Here is an 18,376-nt window from a genome sequence, read left to right as displayed (position 1 = left end):
AAAAAATCATTTATTAGCCACAATATTTTCCCTAAAAATTTGATATCCTCTTTCATTAGAGTTATCTTTTTAGGGGATAAAATAATATCATGATTGAGCAATAGCTAAGATATTGTTATCAGGTGTTCTTTGTATTCTTCCTTAGTTTTTAAGAACACAAGGATGTCGTCTATGTAGACAACAACAAATAGTAAATAACAAAAAATACTATTCATCCATTTCGAAATTTTGAGGAGCATTTTTGAGACCAAATAGCATAACGTTCCATTCATAATGCCCTTCATTAGGACAATTGAATGACGTTAGTCTTTTGTTTTCTTCATACTTTATTTTGATCTGCCAAAAGGCTGATTTAGCATCAACTTTACTGAACCATCTGGCATCTCGAATTTTGTGCAATAACAATTCACTGTTGGGGATGAAGAACCCATTAAATTTGGTGACTTAATTAACATTTTTATAGAGAATAACCATCCTTGCATTTTCTCTATTTTTCTCAGCATGGTTTCTTAACAAGAAAGTAGGAGAAGAATTGTTTGGTTGTAGTTTTTTGAATCAAATTGAGTTTGAAGAGCTTCACTATTTGAGTTTTAAACTCCTTTTGTATTCAAGGTTAGCCGCTATAGGACTAACCCTGATATATTTCCCTTTATACTCATTCTTTAATTTGATTGTACAATATCTAAGGCTTTTTTTTAAATGTAGCAAGGGGTTATCACTACATAATGGTGATAAACTTGTATGAATAGTTTTTCAAAATCATTGGTAATTGAAATGTTATAATTAAGCTGCTTGAATCTCAAATAGACTGATTACTTCTCTAGACATTTTGCTAAAGAAGGTACATGTTTGACTGAGTGCTACTGTAGATTCCCACTGTATTCCTAGCACTTGACTTTCTTATTTTATTTCAATCTCTTTGAGATTGATAATTAATTTTATCACATCACATATGTGAGGGTCATTAAGTGCAACAGAATAGTCTAGGTGTATATTAACACTAAAAATTCTATTGGCAAGATGAGACTTATATCCTCCTACTAAGACATCTAATGGATTTGAAATTATTCTTTCATCCATACAGAGTACTATAGTAGTTGTATCGGTACCAAACTTGAATTGTCCAGTAATCTTTACTTGGATGAGTCTGAGATGAAGATATTTCATATCTTTATATATTTTTTAATTTATTTATTTTTATTTGATTGAGGAGTGGAATGCTTTTAAAGCTATTTTCCCCATGTAGTTCGATGTTCCCATCGACCAAGATCAAATATATAATGATGTTTATTAAGCAATTTGGTATTAAAAAATGCCTATTTTCCTTTAAAACATCACTTCAATGAGGTATGGGAATGGCTAATTTTAGCTGTTATGTATCCTCATCTGAAATAGAAAATATCTCCCCTTAGAGATCATGTATATTATTTTCAGAAGACTCTATATCTTCTTTTAATATACTGCTAGATTCTTTAGTCATCATAAAAATTTGAGGATACTCATAATCCCTTTCACTACCTATGTCATATTTCGTTACTAATTCATAATACGAATTGTCAGAATCAATTTAGAGTTGGTTTATCTCTATCAAATCCAACCCAAATTCAGATATGTCCGCTATAATTATTTCATCGCTATTTTTCTTTTTACGACATTCACTTGCATAGTGGTTAACTTCTTGGCATATGAAACATTTACAATCATTTTTTTAAGTCTCGGGGTTTTATTGTTAATTTTTTCTTTTCTTGTGTTTTCCCCATTTTTGTTGTTTAGAAAACTTTCGTTTTCTAAACTTATACGGTTTTTGATATTTTCTTTGGTAAGGCTTCCTTTTTTTGGTATGACTTAAAACAACCATATTCCAAAGGATATCCTTGGATCTTGTCACAACAAGATTGACCAATACCGTTATCTTTAAGTTGACTCTTTCTTTGTTTAAAGGTCTTTGGTAGCTGACAGTATTGTTCTATTTTTCTTATTATAAGAGTTGAACAACACCACTAGACCTTGTTCAGGGACCTTTTTTAGATATGATTCTTCTAAAAGAGTATTCATGTTTTGTCCACCAGTCCATTCGTTGCTTGTTTTTAAGACGATAGACTAATTTGAGGTAATCTATTAAACATTCTTCTATGTAACAAATCTGACATAGTCTCATTTATAGGAGTTTTCTTTCTATATCAGGGTCTGGTTTCTCTAATAGTTAACCATAAATATCTTTACATAGTTGATTCATGACTATAGTCAGAGCCATTTCTGGTGTTATATTTTTTCTTTATTATCATCTGTTTTAAGTTCTACTAACTTATATCCAATCAGCGGTCATACCGTCAAATAGGGAAGTTATATATTCTATGAATTTAATTTGTTGTGCTCCAATCGTAGGAATGCATGATCCCAATAATATGTTGGGTCCATCTATTTACATAATTTGTTTGTTCTCTAATCGAGAAGTTATCTATATTAAAGTAGAGTCCTCTCGTACTTTCATGTTTATGTATTGCGGCCTCATCATACATGTATTTGTACTTAGTCTGCATATGAGACGGGAGAACCCCTCACGTTCTTTGCAAAGAGGATGTCATAGACTTAGATCTGGTTAGTTCTGGTATACCAAACATGTAATTTCACTGGTTAGTTTGGGATATTCGCTCCCAGTGGCTAGTTCTACCCCTAGTTTGCCTTCGTTGCGGAGGTGGGTTTTACTCAGGCTGTGGTAGTGGCCTGATAACTGAAGATCCCCATCTACCATTTGGACATCTGTCATATTTATGATGAGAGTAACTTCATACTCACTTATTTCTAACGATGAATCATTCTGACTATTATTAGAATAGCAGTTTATATAAAAAAGTACTATTATCTAACAATTGATTTGCTTGCTGTAAAGTAGCAAACTTTATCCGAGGATCCTTTACTTATTGTGATAAGGCTTGTATTTGTTGTCTTAACACAACCCTATCTGAAGGATTAAATATTTTTGGTTGAAGAATATTTGTTAAACCCTTCATTTTTCATCATCATATTTAAATTATTTGTCCAATCCCATTTGTGAGGAGTCCTCTCGCTATGATTTGGACTTTTATTTTTTCTTTGAATATTATTTATATACAAAGATATGATTTTTTTTTTCAATTTATTTTTGAACATTTAAGATATTTGTATTCATATCCTCTAATGGATATACCATATCTATTACAAAATTTAGCATAGAAGCCAAATTTCATTTGTTGGTGACTTGGTAAGAGTCTTTGGGTAAATGGAGTAAGTGCTTGTAACTCTTAGCAGTTAGCCTACAAGTTTCTTGAATTAATCTAGACATATTTATCATTTGAATTTTTTTAATATTTATCTTTTTTCTTTCTCTATCTCTTCTTATGTTTGTTAAATTCTACTATATATGTTTATTCTTTACTTTACTCATCAACCATTTAACTCTTTTCTCTCTAATTAAACACACACTGTCTGAATGTGGCTTTCTCTTTAGACTAAGGACTTGAACCCGACAGCACCGATGCCGTGTCACAACCACGCCCACAATTCTAGCATGCTGCTTCATAGAGAGAGTACAGCCTAGTTTCGTTTCCTACCTCTAGATGTAACTTGATAAGCAAAGTAGATTTAAACAGAATAGCAAAAAATTAAACTACATAATTAAGATAGAGATTGGAGAAAGAAAGAAACTTAGAACTTCATATTATTACTAAGAAGACAACTTAAAAAGCTACATTACAAGACTTCAGGCTAACAGAATATTGGTGCAAGCTCTGATACCACTCTGATACACACTCTCCCTAATTACAAGAAGGCTCTCCTATTACCATCGATAAATATGTTATTAAATTTAAATTTCTTCCATTGGGAAAGATACTAATTCATTGTATAAATTGTTAGAAGAAATTTGGAGTTGGTTTTATCTCTATGAGACCCATATTCAAATATGTCCTCTATAATTATTTCATTTCTATTTTTCTTTTAAAGTATACGTGAGATAACATGCCTAGTCTTTCTATGTTTTCTTTCCACCAAAAGATATAGAAGTGGAACTTTGTGCTCCTTCACTCTCTCAAATCATAATAAATAATAAAGTCAAATGCCCACTAACCACAGCCAATAATTAGGTTATTTGCACATTGAGTATGACTTGTTTTTATTAACCAAAAAAAAGTATGACTTGTTTGTACAATATATGATCTGTTTTGGTCATGGCTTCTTCAATAAGAATGGAACAGAAGTAATTCATTATAACGTGCACACCTGCATTTCTTAGGTGGTCCTGAATATGGCGGTCAAATGCGTAAATGTACGTGTTGATGTAACCATTATGCTATGTATTGATTAAAAGGCGATCAAATTTTACAATATATAATTAAATTTGACATATGTAGGTAGGTGAAAAAGAAATTTGAACTTAATAGAATTGAAAGAACATTGTTTCGTAATTTCATCACAAACTGTAAAACCACATTAAAATATAACTCCTATTTCATAGCAGTTATACTCATACACAAATCTTGAAAAAAGATTCACTGGGACACTGAATTTGAGTCTTGACTTTGCTAGATTTTGATGTTGATTACCACTACCCAGCCGTAGTAAACAATCCAAAATGGTAACAAATTTTTTTTTTCTAACGTTTCAAAGATTTGGTGGACTAGTTGTAAGATATGAATATATAGGAGACTATATTTTTTTAATATGAAATATTTAGGGATTTCGAATATACAAGTTTTGGGAACTAATTTCAAATAAAAGTTTTGAGGACCTACTATGAAAAAACTCATATACCTAAGTTTATTTGTAAAAAGCCGGAGGGGCCCATAGCCACCCTAGCTCTGCCAAGTAGATCATGTATTGTATCATAGATTAGAATTCTATTATTTCGAAGGGAGGGCCGTTCACATTCTCTCAATCAATAGTTTCATGGATTTGGTTCCCCTAAAGTTTGATTTGATATTCTAAGGTTCTTGATTCTTGTAATTTCCTCTCTTTTGTAAGCCGTTGATGTTCTAAGCTCTTCTCATAGGAATTATGTCAATGCAAATATTATCTCTTCACAAATGCCTTTGAATTGTTCCGCAACTTTAATCGTTTGAAATTAGTCCCGAGCAAAATGATAGGTGTACTACAAAAATTGTACCATTCTTGTGCTCCTTGACGCAAAGAAGTAGGGTCCATAAGAATCGATAATTTTTATTTTCAATGTAAAAAAAAAAATCTCACTTTTATGTGTGTAAGAGTACAAAAACAACATAATTGTTGCGCATAGTTGTCAATACTCTCAAAAGTAATATAATTATTGTGCACTTGTGCATAGTTGTCAATACTCTGTTCCCAATGGGAACCCCAGCAATCAAGAAAATATGTGGTACTCAATTAGAAAGCTAACTTCATTAGCTAGGGAGAGTCGATCGCCACGAATTCAATTGGTCAGTGATCCATATATATCCCAATATATGAGGCTTGCCATCGAGAAGAAGCGAGAAAAGTAGACTCCACGCTCAATAGACATCAAGCCTATCAAAGGAGCTATATGTTTGGTTCTCAATTATTTACACTAATCCCATTCAATTATTCCATCAAATAACCGCAAGTCTCATGTCCGGCACTACCAAATCTGGCACTTTCAAATGTTCGGTTAGTTGGAAGATGGTGGTGTCCACTGTCCAAGTAAGAGAGAACGAGGATTGGATGTCAAAGATCTATAAGCTTTCAACACATCTCCCATCTATATATAAGTGGTTATGAAAGTGTTTGAATAAAGATTCACTATCTGGATCTTGGTCACATCATTTATACAGTAACAGGGGAATTGAAATTCAATGTAGAAGTAGAAATGAAGCTAACCCTGTTTTTCGAAATGATGCTACAAGGATGTCTTCTTCAATCATATTACATGGTAGCTAAGCTTAGGAGCAAGTTTCAGGCTTTGGGAAGACAAATCATAGTTGGGTAAGAACATCCTAGCCAGTCTTTTTCCATCACTACATGATCCCTCCTTGGATCTCCAAATGTATCTGTCAGGAGTCAGGGATGAAAAATCTAAGCTGCTAGAGTTAATTGAGGCTTTTTCTCCAACTAATCAATTCGTGGGGTCTTAACTCTCTTACGGTAACTTCTCTGTCAACCTCCATATAAGTTTCTAAACTTTGGAGGAGTCCAATCTCCTACTTTAAAAGTAGCATAGAATCCTATCTTACCTAGCAAAGCGAATTTCTTCACATGGATGTTAGCTAAGGCTAGGTTACATACTCAGGACAATCTTCTTAAAAAAGGATGGGAAGGAGATACTTCATGTCCCATCTTTGACGAACAAGTTGACACCAAAAAGCACTAGCTTTTTGACAGTCATACGGCTTGACAAATCTAGATTCATTTCTTAAACTATCACACTCCTTTTTCAATGGCCTCCTATTATTGATATTGTTGATGATGATGATATTGGAAAGCTTTAAAGTGTCAGATCCAAGGGATTCTCTATGAAAATCTATCTTCTCTTTAGTATGTTTGAGCATTGGGAAAGCCAGAAACGGATGCATTTTTGACAATGTTAATGTCTCAAAAGCATACATTACTAATTCTGCTATCTCATGCATTTCTGAATGGTCAGGTATGGCTGATGGATCAATAGGAGGGAAAATTGAATCAGCTAGTTTTGCTCTTCCAATTCCTCTGGTAGTGGAGACAAATCAACCTAGCCTATTAAAGAATTACATGAAAACAGCAAAGAAATCAGCCAGGCAGACTGGCGGTCGACCGCCGCGGTCGACCGCGAACGTGCACGAAACCATGTAGGTGATTTTTGGTCTCGGGATGAGATTCGGTCGACCGCCGCGGTCGACCGCGAGACCTGTGCGGTCGACCGCCGCGGTCGACCGTCGATGTTCTGGGCTGGGCTTTCTGGATTTTGACCCGTTTCGTTTCTGAGTTGTATATAACTCAAAACCTGATTGTTTAGGGTGAAGCAATGATGAATTTGAGCAGTCTTTGAGAGAGAATTGTTGCATCCAGTTGTGGGAGAGTTGTGAGAGATCAAGAGTTTTGTTTTAGGGTTTGATCTGAGAGATTTGTAACTCTACTTGTATTCTCTAATTTCTAATAGTAAGAACTCCCCCCTCATTGCCCCATGGACGTAGGCAACTTGCCGAACCACGTAAATTGTTTGTTCTTGATGTGGTTGTGTTTTCATATTATTGGTGGTTTAGTTTGAGTTATTGTTCGTGTTGCACAAGAAAAGCTTCCGCCGCGCACAACAATTGGTATTAGAGCTAGATCGATAACATGGGAGATGCAAGCACATCAGGTTCGTCTCTAACAAAGGTGATACAGAGTCTGAGCATCAATAATACAAAGATTAATGTTCCTAAGTTCGATGACAAGATCAATTTTGGATTGTGGAGGTGTCAGGTGATGGATGCCTTAGATGCACAGAATTTGGAGGGGACTCTTGAGTTAAAAGAGAAACCCACATAGTTAGAGGATAAGGTTTGGAGAAAGATGAACAATAGAGCTTGTGGTGTTATTAGGTCATGCTTGACGCCGGATCGGTTTGGAGAAAGATGAACAATAGAGCTTGTGGTGTTATTAGGTCATGCTTGACGCCGGATCTTATTTACGATGTTATGAACGAGACGTCGTGGTGTTATTAGGTCATGCTTGACGCCGGATCTTATTTACGATGTTATGAACGAGACGTCGGCGAAGAAAATGTGGGAAACACTCAATGAGAAATATCTTACGAAGAACATTGAGAATCGGCTTTACTTGAAGAAGAGATTTTATCAGTTCAAGATGAAGAGAGGAGTTTCCATCAGGGAGCATGTCAACAACTTCACTAAGCTACTTTCAGTTATGGTCAATGTTGATATTATATTTGAGGATGAAGACAAGGCGATGCTACTTCTGTGTTCGTTGTCCGAAGATGATTATGGTACGTTCGTTCTCACTATGATCAATGGAAGAACTACAGTCAGCTACAAGGAGGTGATCTCAGCTTTGGTGAACTATGAGTTGAGGAAGAATGATGGTGAACCCTCCGAGAAGGCATCGGGAGATGCATTAGCAGTTCGAGGCCGAGATCCAAACCGTCTCCAGTTCAACCGCTCAAAATCAAAGAATAGGAGTGCCTATAAGAGTGTTGGTAGAAATCAATGTCGGTATTGTAAAGAAGAAGGACATTGGAAGATTGACTGCCCAAAGTGGAAAGAAAAAACCGGGAAGAATAAGGGGAAAGCTGCACAAGCTTCAGAAGTGAATGTTGCAAAAGCTATTGGTGAGCATTCAGATTCAGATTCTTCAGGCTATTCATGCCCTACGTTACCGTTAGTTTGCTATGCGGATTCCACGGAGTGGATGATGGATTCGGGAGCTACATATCACATCTGCCCTAAAAGGGAGTGGTTTTCTAGCTTTGAGGAGCTGGAAAGAGGGGATATCATGTTTATGGGTAATAACCACGTATGCCATATTGGTGGTATTGGTTCAGTCCGGATTAGGATGCATGATGGTGTAGTGAGGGAATTGAAGGAAGTGAGGTTCGTGACGTAATTGACGAAGAACATCATTTCTCTTAGGACTTTGGAGGTAGCAGGATATCGAGTGATCTTAGAGGATGCTACAGTGAAGGTCACGAAGGGTTCTATGGTGGTGATGCGAGGTGTCAGAGAAAACAACCTATACTACTTGAAGGGCAAGACAGTTACAGGGGGTCTGGCAGGTTCTATTACTACAGAGGAGGACACTACCACCTTATGACACATGAGACTTGGACACACAGGTGATAAGTCCCTACAGTCATTGGCAAAACAGGGGCTATTGAAAGGTGCTAAGCCCTGCAAGATGGAGCTGTGTGAGCACTGTGTACTTGGGAAGAAGACTAGAGTGAAGTTTGACACCGCTGTTCATAACACCCGAGGTACTTTGGATTACATTCACACAGATGTTTGGGGTCCTTCCAAGAACACATCTCTTGGGGGGGCAACTATTTTGTTACTTTTATTGATGACTATTCCAGGAGGAATTAGGTATACCTGATGAAGCATAAACATCATGTCCAAGATATTTTTGTGGAGTGGAAGAAGAAAGTGGAGCTGCAGACAGGTATAAAGGTGAAGACTCTACATTCAGATAACAGTGGAGAGTACAAGAGTGATCCGTTTCTGCAGTTTTACCGGGATCACAGCATTAGAAGACACTTCACAGTTCGAGAGACACCGCAACAGAACGGGGTGGCTGAGAGATTAAACCGTACCTTGCTGGAGAAGGTGTGGTGTATGATGACACAGAGTGGATTGCCTAGATCCTTTTGGGCCGAGGCGGTAGTTTATGCGAGCCATCTCGTGAACAGGTTGCCGTGCACTGCGATAGACGGGAAGACTCCTTTGGAGCGTTGGTTTGGTTCAGTGGCTAGTGACTATGAGTCGCTTCGGATATTAGGGTGTCCAGCTTATTATCATGTCAGTGATGGTAAATTAAATCCGAGAGTGAGGAAAGCAGTCTTTGTGGGATTTAGAGATGGAGTCAAAGGTTTTAAGGTATGGGATCCACAGGACAGGAAGATAGTTATTAGCAGAGATGTCACATTTGACGAGGCGTACATGATGAGGCCTCGAGCCCCTCAGCAGGTGGAGGGAGACCAGACATGAGAGATATCACAGCAGGTGGAGGATGATGTGACTCCACTTACTCCAAAGAGCACTGTATCCATCGAGGCTCCTACAGAGGTGACACTGGGAGGAGATGAGATGATAGACGGGCAGATACAGGATATATTGGATCAAGGGACTCATGAACAGGGTCATGTTCAGAGGTCCATTACAGCAGATAGACCGAGGAGAGAGATTCGTCGGCCAGCTAGGTATAATGATGTTATGGTCGCATATGCATTATCAGTGGAGGTCGTTGATGATATGGTTCCAGCCACATTCAGGGAGGCAGAGTCTAGCCCCGATTTGATCAGGTGGAGGAAAGCTATGGAGGAGGAGATGCGGTCTCTTCAGAAGAACGATACTTGGACACTTGCATATCTACCTAAGGGTAAGAAGGCTATAGGTTGCAAGTGGGTATATGCGAAGAAGGAGGGATCTTCTATTGGGGACATAAGGTTCAAAGTCAGATTGGTTGCCAAGGGATATGCATAGCTTGAGGGCATTGATTACAACGAGGTATTTTCACCCGTTGTGAAGCATTCGTCTATACAGATTTTATTGGTGTTGGTGGCACAGTTGGATTTAGATTTGGTCCAGATGGATTTGAAGACAGCCTTTCTACATGGTGATTTAGATGAGGAGATCTACATAACACAACCCCAGGGTTTCAATGCTGCAGGAAAGGAAGATTTGGTTTGTAAGCTGAAGAAGTCTCTTTATGGTTTGAAGCAGTCACCAAGACAGTGGTATAAGAGATTCGACGACTTTATGATTGGCCGAGGGTACACGAGGAGCCCATATGACCCATGTGTTTATATGCACAAGCTACATGATGGTGAGCACATATATTTACTTTTATACGTTGACGATATGCTTATTGCTTCCAGGAATTCTTCGGCTATCCGAAAGTTGAAAGATGAGCTGTCATCCGAGTTTGAGATGAAGGATCTTGGAGAGGCAAATAAGATATTGGGTATGGAGATCGAGAGAGACAGGGTGAAAGAGAGTTTGAAACTTACACAGAAGAGCTACTTACAGAAGATTGATAATCATATTTTATTATAATTTTATACCCTCATTATCTATTTTATCTAATACTATTCTAAAAGTGGTTTGGTATGTTAAAACATTTCTCCCGAAAATACCCTTTAAAACACATACATACATACATAAAATCCATAAAACACGTACATATAACCATAACCACATACATATATATGCATGCATTCTTAATAATGTCATAACTCTCCTATTAATTTTCCACTAATATTTAACTTCTATTTTTTGTAACCCCTCCGCTAATCCAATATTAATGTCATCAAACCATTCATTATATTTTTTTAAAATGTACTAGAGCTTGCAATGCACGTGCAATTTTATAAAAACCGTCATTCATTATATATTTTTTAGCATGCCAATCCAAAAAAATGATACGTCAACTATAAAAACATATAAATTTTTTAATAAGGAAAAATATTTTAAAAAAATTTAATTTAATTTTATAAACACGAGAGGAGTTGAGGATTAGCCGTCAAAGATTTTAGCTTATTATTAGGTGCTTTCATTACAACTATAATGAATTATTTCATAAGTGGTGATTATAATTCATTACCTATAACCATTTAAATTCTCTAACGTCAACATTAAACAACCATCCATTAATCAATCCTATTAATCCATTAAGAGTTACCATTAAATCACCATTATAACTCCATTAGTTAGATACTAATCCCCCAACCTTTAGGCTTCTGTTATCAGTAACAACTCATCCTTCTTTCCTTTATATGTTCAGCCTAAAGACAAAGCCAACAACACTAACGTTAAAACCCCTAACCAATATCTCTTAAAGGTCACCCACGCCCACATTAGAGATGCCATCAACTGATCAACCATCCTCTATGCCGCCACCGAGGAACGTCGTCTTCGATTATGCAGTCCGGGACCTCAAAGATGTCATTGACCATGTTTGAAACTATCAGCTCAATGACCAAGACAGAGCCGTGTACGACCTCAAGAACTAACTCAATAGTGCCAACACATGTCAAGAAACCTATGCAGGCAAGTTCAGTAATAAAATGGGTGACCTAAGATGCGCATTGAACCGGTCTATATCGTGTATTAGGTTGGATCGATGATGTTGGAATTTAAGCTTTCATCTATTAGGAGGAACGGTTGCAACAATAAGAGTACGAGATTGATATCGAGATTCTTTATTGTAAAGAAAGTTGGAACAAATATATATACCATAGGGTATGCGTTGGATCTAACAAATCTCTGGTGCAAAGTGAGAAATCTGGTGATGGTGTTGTACTGTCGACGGTGGGTATTATTATATGAATTTGAAAGTTTTGATGTTATGAATTCAATAGGTACTTTTAATTTTACGCGTTCTTATGTATTTTATTTGTGCCCACAATCCTACTTTTTGTTTGATTGATTGATTACTTCCATGAAATATATGAATCAATTATGGAATTATTTGTCGCTTTGTAAGATCTATTATTGTTATAAAAAATTTCTTATCTAATCCATTTTTTATAAATGATGAAATACATCATATAAATATTACAGGTATTAATATAATTACTTATCATAATTAATGATTTAATATAATTCAATATTATAATTTAGTTTAATTCCTTACAATATCATAATATTATATAATTATATTATAATTATTTATCATATATGATATTTATTACTCATACATATTGACGCAGCGGGGAAGTAGTAACCTCGGAATCCACAACGGACAATCTTCGAATCCACGAACAAGTTTGAATGCACGAATAAAATATTAGTATGATACTCAAGATATTTATTAAAATGATAATTTTTTAAGAAGAATATTACACTAGAGAAAAACATAAATACATTATATTATTAGTACATTCATTTAATATCTATATATTATTCTTTTAGTTATTTTGATATAGCCATATACCACGTGCAACACACGTGCACTATACTAGTATGAATAAATATGTCATTAATAATTGTTTTTATCTTTAATTGTAGGTTAGTGAAGAATAAAGTCTAAGATCTCTTATCTCAATAAAAACCCATGAATTAAATGAAGAACACAAGCAAGAGTCAAAAAGCCCAAGCCCAGAATCAAGTCGAGTAGCCTGTAGAAGCCGGAGAAAATAAAAAAATTAAATATGAAAAAAATGTATTCAAAATAGTTGGCCGTAAAGAAACGACGATATCTCCCAATCCGGGAGGCGGAATTTAACATATAATATATAAAAATCACCTATCTCGACGAGACGAAGCCAATCGTAAAGTCAGAATTCTTATTAGAGCATTGATGTAGGCATCGATGCGGGCATCGATGCTTGTATCGATGCGAAGTCATCCAGATTTCATCTACGGCCGAAATTGCATTCTTGGGGCTCAAGTTTGATCCAAGGGCTCTCATTCACTGATGTTTACTATAAATAGGGGTTGAGAGTAAGGGATTAGAGGTGTGAAAATTTTTGTAACTCCTTTTGGAGAGGAGGGCTACTCTTAATTGAGAATGCATTCCAAATTTGTAACTTTTTATTACAATTAATAATAATATTTTTTTCACCACTTTAAATATTTCTTCTCTTTGTTGGATAATGAAGATGGAGATAAAGAATTATTTAGAGGTTTGCATTTCTTTTCTTTTTCTCTTTTATTTTTTTATTACTTATTAGTTTAGATTTATTTATATGCTTATAATTAGATTTTATTTTCTTGTTAAATAGCCAAGAGGCTAGAACCTTCTTGCCTTAGATTTATTTCATGCTTATATAGTAGATTTATTTTCTTGCATTTAATTCTTGTAATTTATTCTGTAGTTTAAATTTTATAATTTATTTTGTAATAGATTTTAATTTCTTGCACTATTCACCTTGAGGCTAGAACCCTCTTGGGTTTAGTTTTCTTTTTGTTTATTTCCATTTTGTTTGATTCGCCTTTAGGCTAGAACCCTCTTGGGAATCACCCTTTTCTAAGAAGTGGGTTTAATTTTAGATTACCCATATCTATAATTGAATCCACTATCTTTAATTTCTTGTATTTTCTTTTATTCTTGAATTTTACTTTTGATTTGTTTCTCAATTTTATTCATTCTTCTTTCTTGCTTTATTGATCACATTTATTCTCAAATACATTGATCTACACATTATCACTCTCATTATCTCTCCACAATCACATTCACTCATCACTCCTATTTGTCATGCACACAACATAAGAACCGATTTTATATTTTCTTCTACAAAAACACCTTCCTCGTGGGATCGATATCTTTATACTATAACTTGACACGGTTGTGCACTTGCAACCTTTTTGGTATATGTTTATGCCGCATCAAAGATGTTGAAAAAATTCAGCTTTGATGGCAATGCAAAAGCAGTTAGCACACCATTGGCTTCCCACTTCAAGCTTTCAGCGTTGATGTCACCTGTTTCAGTTGAAGACAGAGATTATATGTCAAATGTCCCATATGCCAGTGTAGTAGGTAGCTTGATGTATGCGATGGTGTGTACGATGCCAGATTTGTCACAGGCCGTGAGCATAGTATCGAGATACATGCACGATCCCGGGAAGGGTCATTGGGAGGCCGTGAAGTGGATTCTATGGTATGTTCGACGCACCGTGGATGTTGGTTTAGTATTCCAGAAGGATGAGAAGGATGGGCAGGATTGTATTGGATATGTGGATTCTGATTATGCTGGAGATCTTGACAAACGCTGGTCTACTTCAGGTTATGCTTTTACATTAGCAGGTGCACCTGTATATTGGCGATGCACGCTTCAGTTAACAGTGGCTCTCTCTACTACAGAGGCAGAGTATATGGCAGTTACTGAAGCTATTAAGGAGGCTTTATGGTTGCGTGGATTATTAGAAGACTTGGGGATCTCTCAGGAGACTATTCAGGTATATTGTGATAGCATGTCGGCTATCTATTTAGCGAAGAACCAGGTTTATCATGCGCGCACGAAGCACATAGACGTTAAATTTCACTTTGTACGTGACGTGTTGGATGATGGAGACGTCATACTAGAGAAGGTCCACACTAATGACAAACTTTGTACGTGACGTGTTGGATGATGGAGACGTCATACTAGAGAAGGTCCACACTAATGACAACCCTGTAGATATGTTGACCAAAGTTGTTTCAGGAGTAAAATTTGGTCATTGTTTAAAGCTTTTGAACATCCTTCAGTGCTGAGGCCTTTGGAGGCCATTTGGGTGAACTATGTTCGGCTTGATTCCTTGGACAAGAGGATACGTAGGCAGTCTTTCAGATGCAGCCGGTTTGATCAGTTGATTCAGATGGGGGGGAGAGATCGCGTTTCAGCTCTAGATTGGTTCCCTGACTTGTTGAGGGACTATTGGATGATTTGGTGTCGGCTCAGTTTTAGTGGAAACATTCGCCAAGGTGGAGAATTGAAGAATTACAGAAAAAATAGCAAAGAAATCTGCCAGGCAGACTGGCAGTCGACCGCCGCGGTCGACCGTCGCGATCGACCATTCGGAGCAGGTGTCGGTCGACCGTCGCAGTCGACCGCGGATGACTGTAAGCGATTCTTGCTCTCGAGACTGAGATTCGGTCGACCGCCGCGGTCGACCATGAGACCTGCGCGATCGACCGTCGATGTTCTGGGCTGGGCTTTCTGGATTTTGACCCGTTTCGTTTCTGAGTTGTATATAACTCAAAACCTGATTGTTTAGGGTGAAGCAAGGACGTATTTGAGCAGTCTTTGAGAGAGAATTATTGCATCCAGTTGTGCGAGAGTTGTGAGAGATCAAGAGCTTTGTTTTAGGGTTTGATCTGAGAGATTTGTAACTCTACTTGTATTCTCTGATTTCTAATAGTAAGAACTCCCCCCTCCTTGCTCCGTGGACGTAGACAACTTGCTGAACCACGTAAATTGTTTGTTCTTGCTGTGGTTGTGTTTGCATATTATTTGTGGTTTAGTTCGGGTTATTGTTCGTGTTGCACAAGAAAAGCTTTCGCTGCGCACAACACCTATAGTTGTGGAGAATACAAGGCGGGAAGTAGAGACTGGTGATGGTGGAGGTGTTAGATCTGAATATTTAAGATCTAAATCTTAAAGCCATGATTAATTCAAAGAGATTAACAAGAATAAAAAGGTACGGAAGCATATACCTGAATCCATTGAGAAAAACCTGATTAGGGTTTTGATGATCTTCTAACCTTAGGGTTTCTCCATTATGGATCTCTTTAGATGGGGATAAGAGAATGAGAGTGGCTAACCCTAGATTAGGGACCACAACCCTATATATATAGGTGTTGTACATTTGTAATTTGGCCCCTCATCAAATTACAATTACAACCTGGTATCTGCACATATAACCCCATGATTTATTTAAATACTCATTAACCTAATTTAATTGATCACTTTAGTGAGTTATCTTGAAAGATAGCAATACACACAGATTAATCATATGTGCCCACAAATAAATTTAATTAGATTTAAATCCAACAATCTCCCACTTGGGCACCATATGACTCCTTAAGGTGTGTATAACCTTATGAGCTCAAAATTGATATCACTGAAAATGTATTTCCGAACAATCTCGTCCATTGACTATATCAATATAGGATCAAAGCGGCCTTCGTCACATTTATCGTGACTCGATCCATCAATGGTCACATATACCAATACAATCAAACGACATAGATCAATCATGGATGTGTAGTATGAAAATTACATGCAATGTGATCAGTACATGTCTATTTTCAACTGGTCCTACTTTAGTGAGGTCAAAACCAAACATAATGTAACAGAATGTCTTAACTGAATACTTTATTCTGATCAGATAATACAACCAAACACAAAGCACCAAAAATTATAAACTCCCACTAAATCATGATATCCTCGAATAACACCACATACATATGAGCAGTGTGCTCATGAAAGACCTTGGGTGTCAATCCCTTAGTAAGATGATCAGCTATCGTGGAGTTTGTCCCAATGTGCTCTATGGATATCTATCCACTCTGTACCCTTTCTTTCACAACCAGGAACTTAATGTCAATATGTTTTGACTTAGTTGAGCTCCTGTTGTTATTGGAATACATTACTGCAGATTTATTATCACAATATAACCTTAGTGGTCTTTCCATATTTTTCAAAATGTGTAGTCCAGTGACAAAATTGCGCAACCATATTCCATGATTTGATGCCTCATAGCAAGCTACAAACTCTGCTACCATAGTGGAGGAAGATACGAGTGTCTGTTTAACGTTTTTTCATGATATAGCTCCTCCCGCTAACATATAAATATAGCCTGATGTAGACTTTCTGCTATCTTGGCATCCAGCAAAATCAGAATCAGAGTACCCAATGACCTCCAGCTGTTCTGATTTTCTGTATGTGAGCATATAATCTTTTGTTTTCTGAAGATACCTCATAACCCTTTTGACTGCTATCCAATGTTCTATACCAGAGTTGCTTAAGTATTTACCTAACATCCCAACAATGTACGCAATATCTGGATGCGTACATACCTGAGCATACATTAGACTTCCTATAGCCGAAGCATAAGGAATCTTCTGCATTTCCTGAATTTCAAGGTTGCCTTTAGGGCACTGATTAAGACTAAACTTGTCTCCTTTAGCCACATGGGTGTCTCTTGGTCTGCAGTCTTGCATGCCAAACCTTTTAAGTACTTTATCGATATAGCTCTTTTGTGATAATCCAAGAATACCCTGAGAGCGATCTCGATGTATTTGGATTCCTAATATAAAAGAGGCGTCCCCAAGATCTTTCATCTCAAAATTCTTTAATAGAAATCTTTTGGTTTCGTGTAACATGCCTATATCATTAGTGGCAAGTAATATGTCATCGACATACAAAACCAGAAAAATATACTTACTCCCACTGAACTTGTGATATACACAATCATCAACAATGTTCATCTCAAAACCGAACGAGATAATTATTTGTTGAAACTTATAATACCATTGACGAGGAGCTTGCTTGAGTCCATAGATGGATTTTCTTAATTTGCAAACCATATTCTTTGGGTCTCCTGACAAAAAGTTTTCTGGTTGTACCATATAAATCATCTCATCAATGTCGCCATTGAGAAATACAGTCTTAACATCCATCTGATGTAACTCAAGATCATAATAAGCAACAAGTGTCATGATTGTTCTGAAAGAGTCTTTCGATGAAATCGGAGAGAAAGTCTCTGTATAATCAATGCCTTCTTTTTGAGTGAAGCTTTTAGCTGCAAGACATGCATTATACCTCTCCACATTACCATTTGCATCCCGCTTGGTTTTAAAAATCCATTTATAACCAATTGGTTTTGCACCTTCTGGCAATGGGACAATTTCCCAAGCCTTATTGTCTTGCATAGACTTGTACTCTTCATTTATGGCATCAATCCATTGTTGAGAGTTGGAACTTTTTATGGCTTGAAGGAAGTTGATTGGATCATCTTCCAACATTTTATTAGTTTCCTCATGTTCTTGGAGAAATACAATATAATCATCCGAAATAGCATTTCTCCTTTCTCTCGTAGATCTCCTTAATGGCACTGGTTCTTGGGGTTGTTGAGTTTGTTCTTCTAGAACATGGAGTTGTTCAACATTGTCATCTTGAGGTTCCGGATTACTTCTTGAGCAACAACAGGTATAGTAACTTGAATATTGTCAAAAGTAACTGTATGGATTGGATCTAAAGTCAATTCCTCCTCAAAAGCAATGTCTCTGATCTTAT

The sequence above is a fragment of the Asparagus officinalis genome, chromosome 4 (genome assembly GCF_001876935.1).
Source record: "Asparagus officinalis chromosome 4, Aspof.V1, whole genome shotgun sequence".
Lineage (NCBI taxonomy): Eukaryota > Viridiplantae > Streptophyta > Magnoliopsida > Asparagales > Asparagaceae > Asparagus > Asparagus officinalis.
This window is presented reverse-complemented; position numbering follows the sequence as displayed.